We start from the raw sequence: 10,048 nt of genomic DNA, 5'->3' as shown, positions 1-10,048 counted from the left end.
CTGCCTCGTGCCCATTGCTTCCGGGATTGGCTCCGGACCCCCGCAACCCAGTAGGATAAGCGGTTTGGAAAATGGATGGATGGATAACACATGCATGTTATTAGTTGTCAAATAACGTGCAAAGGAGGAACCAGTTGCAACAATGGCAGAGTCTCTGGCAGTAATACTGGCTGTGACAAAGGGAGTGTGACCAGTCATAAACTGGAATAAACTTCACAATAAGTGCAATGTGTGTGTAACAGTCCATGTGTCTGTAGTGTAGTCTTTGTGAAGGGAGTTGGGTTTTGATATTATCTCTGAACAAGGGTGTTATGTCTGTGCCACATTTGGTTCAGCGACGTTGTGCTGTGGGTCCAATGGGGGTTTGATAACAGTAGTCTCAGTTTTTCTGTAGTAGTAGGGACATGGCTCTCAGGTGTCTGTAGGAGGTGGTGTTCCTCAGGTACATAGCATCTCCTGCCTGGATTTGCAGAAATGTGGTGCTCTTCCTAGCATTGTTGCCAGCCTGTCATATCCTCTGGTTGTTTGCATTCTTACTGTTTGTCCTGTTTGCATTGGACCTAGTGATTCTGTCGAGCAGCACTGAGCACTCGCCTTACATCCTGCACTTGTACCATGCGAATGTGGTTGGTAGAGTCTGATGTTTATGTTGTGACTGCCACTACTGCTTCCATCTCTGCTAACGAGGCACCTGCTCCAACAGTCGTGTGATTGCTGATCTTGTGATTGGTGGTATGCTGGATGCCCTGCCACACCTGCCGTGGATTGCTGTTGAAGTGGTCCTCTATCTTCCTTTTGTAGAACCTGGGGTCCTACCAATCTCATCTGGCATGTTATGTAGATGCAGAAATTCCTTTGTAATAGCCTGGTTGCACTGTATTCCTATTTAAAAAAAGATTTTGGTGACTGTAGGTTAGATTTGCTCAACTAATCTCCTCGTTGGCAAGCAGACATGTAAACACAAACACATAAAGAAAGCACCGAAAAGGAGAGCATCTGTAAGTGCTGCAACTGTACGCATCACCATCTTGAAGCTGTGAAGCTGTAGACACTCCTTTGTAGATTTGCTTCTGTGTTTGAGGTCATTACAGCTACATTCACATTACAAGCCTTGTGCAAATCTTGCTTGTTCACATTCGGAAATACAGGTCACCTGTATTGAACTGTAATGTAAATACATCTGCCCTCCAAAATGGCACGCATATGCACATTCATGATTTAAAGACAGTGGCCTTATAGAAAGTTGCAATGAACTAATGAACTAGCCTTTTTTTGATAAAAAGTGTACAACTCATGCCAAATAGTTTTATAATATATACCTGATCACATATGTGAAGGGAAAACCTTTCCCCTCGACCCCACGCTGCAATAGAAAATATTACCAGGTAGTTCAGGTCCAGAGAATAAAAGTCTAGGACAAGATAATCCACAGAAAACTAAACTTTTCTATGGGTAGTTATGTTAAAACTGTTTATTCGGGCTGTATGTTTTGGTCATGCTGTAATCTAGTCATTTTCTGGGCTCCTATACAGGCAATCCCCAGTTTACAAATAATATTCATTCTCTAAGTCTGTCTCTGAGATTATCTTTGTAGATAAGTTGAAACGATAATAATACAGTATATAATAATAATAATAAATCCATTCTTAGGTATGTCCATATGTTGGACGTTAACCCAGGGAAAAGCCTTTATTCAACTGTTCCCCCTTGGATACAAGACCACTAAGGCACAGAGAAAGACGTTTGCCTTTGAAAGTCTTGTTTCACATCTTTCAGTTCTTAGAAACTGGAAGGCCAAGAACACATCCAACTTCAGATAATGGTTACAAGAAATCACATCCTTACTTCATCTTGAAAAAATAGGCACAGCTGACAGATTTTCAAGAACTTGCTTCCAATTTATTGCTTACTTCAATAGGCTGATGCTGTAACATGGTCGCTCTAAGACAAATGTTAACTTCGTACAGTTAGTACGTTTATTTTACTTCTATTTCCTTTATTTATTTGATGCTTTACATTAAATCCATCCATCTATTTTCCAAACCGCTTATCCTACTGGGTCACGGGGGGTTTGGAGCCTATCCTGAAAGCAATGGGCACGAGGCAGGGAACAACCCAGGATGGGGGGCCAGCCCATTGCTCATACACCATTCACTCACTCATGCATTCCTATGGGCAATTTAGCAAGTCCAATTAGCCTCAGCATGTTTTTGGACTGTGGGGGGGAAATCGGAGTACCCGGAGGAAACCCCACGACGTCATGGGGCGAACATGCAAACTCTGCCCACATGTGACCCAGGCAGAGACTCGAACCCAGTTCCCAGAGGTGTGAGGCAACAGTGCTAACCACTGCACCACCATGCCGCCCCCGCTTTACATTAAATGCACCTTCATAATGCATTAGAACATGCATAGGCAGCATGTAAGTATACCTTATCCTAACGTACCTCAACAACTTCAGTATACATTAATGACAAACATTATACCATTATAAAGTTTATTATCCTATAATGTTCATTATTAATATATACTAAAACTGATAAGATATGTTAGGATGTTGTGGTATATTTACATGCTGCTTATGAATGTTCTATGAATCCATTATGAAGGTGCAATGAATGTTCTACGAATGCATTATAAAGGCATTATGAAGGTGCAGTTAATATAAAGCCGTACCATTTATTGTACTTTACTGCTTTTTAAAGGTAAATATAGTGCATTATACATGAGAGCTTCATAAAGCATTCATAATGCATAAAAACATAGCTGTAATGTGTTACGCCTTTTTTATAAATATTCATGTTAAATATTCATTTTATACACTACATCTAAGTACAAACAAGTGGTAAAAGTTTGATGAATTGTGGCATAATGGAAATACTTCTTTATATTTACAGTACTCCCTTCATTTCTGCCTCCTCCAGTGGTACATCTTGTTTGTTTGTTGATTGTGTACCACAAAATGACTCACTGGTGAACCCTGATGAAATGTGCAGATTGAATATCAGAGGGTTAATGAGATTTTTATAAAGTGTCAGTCTTGCCATTTAAAAATGAAGATGAGCTTGACACACGATAATTAAAATTAATCGACCTGTGAAATGAAGATGTCCCTATAGGAATTGATATAAGCAGTAACAGGAAGATTGGAGGGAAATAAATAAAATGATTGACATTAATGACAGAAGGTATAGGGTGAGATGTGCTAAAGAAAACCTCAACAGTCTTCCTTCCAGAAACCCACAATTTTGATTTACTCTCATGGTCAGTTGGCCTCTGGATGAACTTGCTATGAAACTCAAAGACAGGTACCATCTGGACACGACATGGAATACCTGGTAGAGTATACCGCACATATGGATTTCCCAAATAAATGAAAGTTTCAGTTGTTACACTGTCACTAATGATTTAAAGTTTAAGTATTATGAAAGTCCATTCATGAATCTGTTTGCATTGACATGCAAGATATAACACTTTGTCTGTGAGGTCTGCAAAAAACACACACACACACATATCCATCCATTTTCCAAACCTCTTATCCTACTGTGTCGCAGGGGGTCCAGAGCCTATCCCGGAACAAATGGGAACGAGGCAGGGAACAACCCAGGATGGGGGGCCAGCCTGTCACAGGGCACACTCACACACCATTCATGCACACATGCACTCCTATGGGCAATTTAACAACTCCAATTAGCCTCAGCATGTTTTTGGACTGTGGGGGGAAACCGGAGTACCCGGAGGAAACCCCACGATGACATGGGGCGAACATGCAAACTCTGCCCACATGTGACCCAGGCAGAGACTCGAACCCAGGTCCCAGAGGTGTGAGGCAACAGTGGTAACCATTGCACCACCATGTCGCCCCTGCTTTACATTAAATGCACCTTCATAATGCATTAGAACATGCATGTAAGTATACCACATGCAAACTCCGCACACATGTGACCCAGGTGGAGACTCGAACCTGCGTCCCAGAGGTGTGAGGCAACAGTGCTAACCACTGCACCACCATGCCACCCCCATATATACACACACATGATATATATACACTGAACAAAAATATAAACGCAACACTTTTGTTTCTGCTCCCATTTTTCATGAGATGGACTTAAAGATCTACAATTCATTCCAGATACACAATATTACCATTCCTCTCAAACATTTCTCACAAATCAGTCTAAATGTGTGATAGTGAGCACTTCTGCTTTGCTGAGATAATCCATCCCACCTCACAGGTGTGCCACATCAAGATGCTGATCTGACATCATGGGTAGTGCACAGGTGTACCTTAGCTGGCAACTTAGCAGAGCATGAAGTCAAAGTGATTCTGTTCAAAATGTAACCAATTTTACAATTTAATAGCATAGAAAATTTCTGGCTGTACTCTCTAGGATGTGTAAAAAGTCATAAACTATAGATCTGAATAGCTATCATTAGATCATAGACGACTTCAATGTTAAACAAATCATGGTATTAATATTTCTTGGGGGAAAAACAATCATACCTATCCCCCATTCCAGCAAGCTATTATGGCCTGTTCCCTAACCCACAAGCCCCTTCTATTTTTCTTTCATCAGACCTCATTTCGCTGAAAGCGTTTATATATAGTGGTCACACTGCTCATGATGTGTGCTCCTCCTATTTGTATCCCCTGAGGAATGATAAAGGCAAGATCTGGAATAAACAATTCTAGCAAGCACCGAATTAACTGTCGCATTCCATTTTTTAATTTACTGTGCCTTTGTGACTTTTCAAACTATCTTTTTTTTTTTGCCAGAGATGATTATTAAATATTTCAAGCTCGCAGACTCTTTCTTTACCACATAAATGTGCAGTGCTATATCTTTGGAAGATAAATAAGTTATGAAGGTATATGTATTTTACTGAGCATTTAAAGTCAGTGTTAAGATCAAAATGACACAAATGGTGCGTGTGCATGTATCTTCTGTGCAGTGATATGATTTTGCTGTGTGGAGTTCAGTAGAAGAAAATAGTTCCTACATTAAACTGCTTAAGACAAAGTCTGTGGATCATTTGAGTAACCCCTCTAAAGCCAATCTAAAATATATATTTTTCAGTTTTCTTCTACCCCATAATGGATAAGTTGCCAGCTACCAATGTATTACCATCTAAAATCTCAAAGACAATGACTAAATTATGCAGGTAATCAGATCTCGTCAATTTCTGGGGATTCTTGAACTCAAAATCTACCAATCTACTTTGTACTCCTCACCTCACCAAACAGCATCTTGCATTGACCACATTTTCATGCCTAGCCACATGGCACATCTGATAATAATAATCATAAACTTAGGTATTGATCCAATTATATGTATATATACAATCATAGAATGCTCTGTGATTTGGAGACTCAATCCACTTAATTTCATGGATGATGAATTCAAAAAGTTCCTTAATGAACAAACCAAACTGTATTTGTAGTGTAATGATACTGATGAAATTGACTGCAGAACAGTATGGGAGGCATATAAATGCAGAAGCATGATAATTTCACATAGAATTTAAAAAAAGGAATGAATCTCCAAACATAGTACTTGAGGAAAAAAATTCCTAAATTGGGAAAAAAAATCTATACTACTAAATCTGAAAAAATCCTCATTGAAATTAGAGAAAGTAGATCCCAGCTTAATGATTAAATGGCAAAAAAGGCTGAAAAGGATATATTTATATGCAAGACGGTGCTTCTTTGAAAAGGGCGATGAATCCAATTGTCACCTTGCAAGACTGATTAAAATAGCACCATCCAAGAATTATATTTCAGCAATCAAAGAGAAGAATGGCAAGCAAGCACTTGAAAATTATAGCTTATAAGCAGATAAAAATAAACATATGCGGTGTGCGTTTATTTGAAGATATAGACCTTTACATACAAAAGAGTATTTTGAATAAATGCATTTCTGTGGAAGAAATAAAAATGACCACTGCGTTTCTCTAAATAGGGGAAATATCAGGACTAGATGGCTACCCTCAGAATGTTATAGAAAATGAAAGATCAGATTTTCAGCATATCCTTGAAGGCTATCATCAAATCTTTTATAGAAATGTCTCTCCCAGAATAGATGAACTCCACCAATGTCACGTCTCACCCATCATGGTTGTAACGAGCCACGCCCAGTGCTTGTCAGTCCTCCCTCTTGTTCCTGCCCCCATGATAATCACTTCCAACTGCCTTGGGTTTTCTCCATTGATGCTCATGTATTTAAGTGCTTCTTAGTCCCGTGTTCCTCAGTCTGGTCATTGTTGCTCATCCACACCTTAGTCTTTGTTACCTCTGTGAAATGAAGTCCCCAACAGGGTTTAAACTTACCGAAGTTGCATCTGGGTCATACTTTCCCTTCTTGGCATGACAGGCAATATAACAGTCATTTGCAAAACAGAAAAGACCCTAAAGTATGCAGCTTATATAGGCCCATTAGTTTATTAAATGTTCACATGAAAATATTAGCCAAAATAAAGTAAAGCTGTAAACGAACATGACGTATACTGTATTTCGTAGCTGTTGAAACAGACTTGGGTAGAGATTTAATATGACTATCAAAATTAATAAAAGGATCAAAAATGACACCTAAGTTTCGAACAAATGAAGATGGCTTTATCAGACTGCCATCAATGTTAATATATAATGCAGAATGAGTAGTAACTCAAGATCTGGGACCAGTAAGGAGAACTTAAGCTTTGTTAGAACTGAGTTTAAGGAAACTGAAGCGCAGTCATTGCTTCACCTCAGAGATGCAGACTGTTAGTGAGGAAAGCTGTACTACAATGTGTACTGATAAAAATCTGCATATCATCAGCATAACAATGAAAGTTAAGGCCATATTGCCTGATAAGGTTACAAGGTTACAGAGAAGAAGCATATAGATAGTGAAAAGTAGCCAAGGAAAAATCCCTGTGGAACACATTGCCTGACTGTAGCATAGTATGATCTGTGTATTTGAATCAAGACAAAGTAATGTCTATCAATGAGATATGATCAGAAACCAGGACAGAACAGACCCAAAGATACCAATACTTGACAAATAGGAGAGAAAAATATTGTGGTGCATGATGTCAAAAGCAGAGCTCAAGTCCTGTACTGTAGCCGACCCTTGGTTCTAGGTTTTGCCAAATATGTGTATCCAGGCTGAATGAGCATGTTTAAGTGAAAATACTCATTAGGTATTTGGCAAGTGTCTGTTAGAAATAACATATCCAAACATGTTTTAGTAGTTTTCAACACATGTTTTAGTAGTTTTGATCTGTGATGGCAGTAAATGTACTTGAAGAGCCATGAATAATCCAAAACAATAACCACTATTGAGGCAGAGGAACAGCATAAAGTGAAACATATCCAAGCACAACTGGTGCCGCCCAAATCAACACAATTCACCACAGTGTAAATGCTAGCCAAGCCACCTAGCAAGCATCTAATAGTTAACTGGTTGGAAGGTCAGCGTAACCACACGGCGAACTGTCGAACATGATTAGGCAACAGACTGAGTTTTCACTCACCAGCCATGTTGAAAGGTGAAAGCCAAGTTGGAAAAGGGCTCGCTGCTGATTGTAAGGTTGGTCCTAAGGTTGTAATAGAGGGCAATTACAAGTAGTAATAATCCTTCAAAGCATTTGCCACATTGTATTCGTAATTGTCCATGCACAAAAATGTCCGTAATTATCCAGACAACACAAGAAATCAATATGATCAAAAAAGTATCATCGATCTGGACCAAATAGGATTTATTAAGGGAAGAAACTCATTTAATAATACCAGCTTGGGGTGTAGAGCCAGCATGGGGACCAGGAGGAGTCAAGGTCCCCACAGAAGGAAAAGGTGGGCTATCAAGGACCACTAAGCGCAAGTAGTTCTAACTGAGTGTGAAGTGCCCCCCAGTCTGCCTTTCCCAAACGCTTTGGTGTCTTCATGGGGGCACCAAGAGCCCATGGAGATTTGATGCATAGGCGCCGGAATGTGTGTTTACATTGTGATCTCCTGATGTCATCAGTTCTGGGTGCAACTCAGTCTGCTGTGTCTGTGTCTGCCTTAACTCCAGTGACCCCCCAGTCGAAACATTTCCAACAAAGCAAGTGCTGGGAAAAGCGTGTAGAAAGAAATGTACCAAATGGCAAAGCGGCAATACAAAAATGCAAAGTGGCGCAATGCTATCACTTCTGACACCAAGTGTAACAATCACAAGACAGGACGTGCAAAAAAGGAACTTTATTGGGCCCATGCTGAAACAACAAAAAAAGAATATCAGAACACTAACACTGTAAACTAACTGCATGCCTACCCTCACCTCACCCTAGTATTTCCAGTTTATAAAGGGTCGTGCAGAGCCTGCCACCACTCCTTTGACCCACCCCCAGGTATCCCCATACCTGCTATCTCCCCAAAGATTTGCCAAAAAGGGTGAGGGGGACTTTAAACACCTGGACCACACCCCTAGTCCCCAGCTACTAAAACATTACGGCAAATGAGTGGCAAAGACATAGTGAGGCACCTGGGAAGCTTGGATAAACAAGAGCTTTTTCTAAAAAAAAAAAAATGGTATAAAATGTTATTAAAAATGTTATTAAAAGAATGCAGCACATCCAATAAGCAATAAATCCAATAAATCTCACTGTACGGCAACTAAACCGAATTAAATAATAAGGTGGTCACACATTCTAACATCATATTGTTAGAATTGTACATGAAAAGGCACACGAACGACAATAAAACAGCACGTAACTATGCAGCAGGGAATTTACACTAAAAATACACCTTCACACAAAAGGGAGACTAACATTGATCGCTAGATAAAGGGGGAGTGCTACATAGGTGGAAAATGCAAATAATAATATCCATCAAATACTTTTCTACTCACAATCACAATATCAAATGTCATCTCACTCTTCATATTTCACTCTTCCCTTTGCTGCCACTAAGTGGTGTTGCTTCAACTTTGGGCCAGTATGTTTCAAAATGTAATTATTTCCAGTGTGGCACCCAAAAATGCCTCTCCAAAGCGAGGACACACTACATCTACTTCTGTCAAACCTATTTTTACACATTTTAAATGTAGCAGTTATTTTTTTATTGATTCCCCTATGAGGCATGTTGACAAGGCAGAATTCACTTGAATCTTACCTAATGGTAATCCATCCATCCATCCATTCATGCATTTTCCAAACTACTTACCCTACTGGGTCGCAGGGGGTCTATCCCGGAATCAATGGGCACACGGCAGGGAACAACCCAGGATGGGGGGCCAGCCCATCATAGGGCACACTCACACACCATTCACTCACACATGCGGGCAATTTAGCAACTCAGCATGTTTTTGGACTGTGGGGGGAAACCGGAGTACCCAGAGGAAACCCCACGACAACATGGGGAGAACATGCAAACTCCACACACATGTAACCCAGGCAGAGACTCGAACCTGGGTCCCAGAGGTGCGAGGCAACAGTGCTAATCACTGCACCACCATGCCGCCCCGCCTAATGGTAATATATTTGTATATACTGATATATTTCTATATACTATTGTGTTATATAATTTTTATATAATTATTCACAGGAATTCTGGATTGTAACTTTTTATAAATGTATAATAAATGGAAAAAAGTTTTATTTTGTTACATGTTCGGCTATGTAGAGACTTAACACAGCCCTCCAGAGCACATAATGAAAATGCAATTAAAAGCACTTATGTCAGTGGAAGAAGACGCATATAAGTCATTTCCATGCAACACAGCCATAGTCTGGTGTTTCTTTACTCAAAGTGTCTATCTGGCCTGAGCACACGTGGACCCCAGACTGAAGTCGATGGCAGAACAAGCTTAACTAAAAAAGGTGCACACTTGCTAATGCAGTACAATACAAGTAAATATTAAACTACTAGTTAAGAATTACTGGTAAAAATCCCCCAATGTCACTTCATTCATCAATTTAAAAATCTACGCACAAAGACTTGTACTTTTCTAAACATGTCCATAAATGAGATTCGTTTGCCTCTCCTAGCTTTATTTCTACAAACACTTTGCTTTCCCTCTTCCCACAGTCA

General features: G+C 39.8%; 1 long non-coding RNA gene across 1 annotated transcript; it reads right to left on the bottom strand.

Annotated features, from left to right (window-relative positions):
- Window positions 1-5,847: 5,847 nt before the first annotated feature.
- On the bottom strand, window positions 5,848-7,592 carry LOC125745345 (uncharacterized). Its single transcript, XR_007398640.1, has 2 exons — window positions 7,513-7,592; window positions 5,848-6,292 (listed from the first exon to the last, which is right to left on the bottom strand). It is a non-coding gene; the product is annotated as an uncharacterized LOC125745345 (long non-coding RNA).
- Window positions 7,593-10,048: the final 2,456 nt, after the last annotated feature.

Source organism: Brienomyrus brachyistius, chromosome 6, assembly GCF_023856365.1.
Source record: "Brienomyrus brachyistius isolate T26 chromosome 6, BBRACH_0.4, whole genome shotgun sequence".
NCBI classification, from domain to species: Eukaryota; Metazoa; Chordata; class Actinopteri; order Osteoglossiformes; family Mormyridae; genus Brienomyrus; species Brienomyrus brachyistius.
This window is presented reverse-complemented; position numbering and strand designations above follow the sequence as displayed.